The sequence below is a fragment of the Petromyzon marinus genome, unplaced genomic scaffold (genome assembly GCF_048934315.1).
Source record: "Petromyzon marinus isolate PM22_M1 ecotype Great Lakes invasive population unplaced genomic scaffold, UKy_Petmar_22M1.pri1.0 PM_G_Scaffold_38, whole genome shotgun sequence".
Lineage (NCBI taxonomy): Eukaryota > Metazoa > Chordata > Hyperoartia > Petromyzontiformes > Petromyzontidae > Petromyzon > Petromyzon marinus.
In genome coordinates, this window is record NW_027422961.1 from 1,342,501 (window position 1) to 1,345,000 (window position 2,500).

Here is a 2,500-nt window from a genome sequence, read left to right on the forward strand (position 1 = left end):
TTGAGCTCTCTTGGCGAGGGAGCTGATGTTCAGTTCCCACTTGAGGTCCCGGCAGAGAATAGTGCCCAGGAAGCGGAAGGACTCCACAATTTTGACTGCGGAGTCTAACAGGGTGATGGCGGTGAGTGGGGCTGTATTCTTCCTGAAGTCCACAACCATCTCAACTGTCCTTAGAGCATTTAGCTCTAAGTTGTTCTGGCTACACCAGGTCACCAGGTTGTCAGCTTCCCACCTATAGTCAGACTCATCCCCACCAGAGATCAGCCCAATGAGGGTGGTGTCGTCCGACAAACTTCAAGAGTTTGACGGACAGATGATTGGAGGCGCAGCTGTTGGTATACAGGGAGAAGAGCAGTGGGCAAAGGACGCAGCCCTGAGGAGTTCCCGTGCTGATGGACCTGGAGTCAGAGACTTCTGTTCCCGGCTTAACGCACTGCTTCCTGTCAGAGAGGAAGTCTGTGATCCACCTGCAGGTGGAGTAGGGCACGTTCAGCTGGAAGAGCTTGTCCTGAAGCAGGGCAGGGATGATGGTGTTGAAGGCAGAGCTGAAGTCCACAAACAGGATCCTGGCGTAGGATGCTGGGGCGTCCACATGCTGTAGGGTGAAGTGGAGGGCCATGTTAACTGCGTCGTCCACAGACCTGTTGGCTCTGTAGGCAAACTGAAGGGGGTCCAGGAGAGGGTCTGTGATGGCTTTGAGGTGTGCCAGGAGCAGGCGCTCAAAAGACTTCATTACCACAGATGTAAGGGCGACCGGTCTGTAATCATTTAGTCCTGTTGGCCTTAGCTTTTTGGGCACAGCGATGATGGTGGAGGACTTGAGACAGGCTGGTACATGGCATGTCTCCAGGGAGGTGTTAAAGATGTTGGTGAACACCGGAGACAGCTGGTCAGCGCAGTGCCTGAGGGTGGCTGGAGAGACAGAGTCCGGCCCGGCTGCTTTGCGTGGATTCTGCCTCTTGAAAAGCCCATTAACTTCTCCCTCCTGAAAGGAGAGAGTCGTTTCTGTAGTATGGGTGGGGGATGGGGCCTCTTGGGTGGGAAGGGGTGGTTCAGGACAGTCCAATTGTCTTTCAAATCTACGGTAGAACTCGTTCAGGTCGTTGGCTAGGCGGGAGTCGTTAGTGGTGTGGGGCGCTCTGGGTTTGTAGTTGGTGATGTGCCTGACCCCTTTGGCAGACAGAAGCAGCGTCGTTAGTAGAGAACTGGTGTTTTAGTGTCTCTGAGTACAGTCGTTTAGCCTCTGTCACCGCTTTGCTAAACCTGTTCTTCGACTCCTTGAATCTGTCTCTATCCCCACTCCTAAACGCTTCCTCCTTCTCCAACCTCAACCTTTTGAGCTTTGCTGAGAACCAGGGCTTGTTGTTGTTAAAGTTCACCCTGGTACGTGTTGGGATACAGCAGTCCTCACAGAAGCTGATGTACACAGCCTCTGTGAGTTCATCCAGACTATTGGTAGCAGTCGTGAACATATCCCAGTCAGTACAGTCTAAGCACGCCCGCAAATCTTCCACAGCCTCACTGGTCCACTGTTTAGATGTCCTCACAGCAGGTTTACAGAGTTTTAGTTGCTGCCTGTATGCACGAATCAGGTGGACCAAGGGAGTTCTGTGCGAGCCGAACAGCCCCGTGACCCACAAGAGAAACATCCCCGCCAAATTCGAGCGTTTGACGGGGTCTATCCGTGAAAAAATATTCACGTTTTTGAGTGCACATGCATTTCTGCTGCAAATGCCTCTGGAAGTTTCATGCCGTTCGTATGCCAATTGTGGCAACACGAAAATGACCCGTTTTCCCATTCCGAGGGATTTCTGTGCGACCCTAACAGCCCCGTGAGCCACAAGAGACACATCCCCGCCAATTTCTAGCGTTTCACGGGGTCTATCCGTGAAAAATATAGACGTTTTTGAGTGCACATGCATTTCTGCTGCAGATGCCTCTGGAAGTTTCATGCCGTTCGTACGCAATGTGGCAACACGAAAATGACCCCTTTTCCCATTCCGAGGGATTTCTGTGCGACCCTAACTAACAGCGCCCGTGAGCCACAAGAGAGACATCCCCGCCAATTTATAGCGTTTCACGGGGTCTATCCGTGAAAAATATAGACGTTTTTGAGTGCACATGCATTCCTGCTGCAAATGCCTCTGGAAGTTTCATGCCGTTCCTATGCAATGTGGCCACACAAAAATGACCCGTTTTCCCATTCCGAGGCATTTCTGTGCGACCCTAACAGCCCCGTGAGCCACAAGAGAGACATCCCCGCCAACTTCTAGCGTTTGACGGGGTCTATGCGTGAAAAATATTAAAATTTTTGAGTGCACGTGCCTTTCTGCTGCAAATGCCTCTGGAAGTTTCATGGCGTTCCTATGCAATGTGGCAACACGAAAATGACCCCTTTTCCCATTCCGAGGGAGTTCTGTGCCACCCTAACAGCCCCGTGAGCCACAAGAGACACATCCCCGCCAATTTCTAGCGTTTCACGGGGTCTATCCGTGAAACA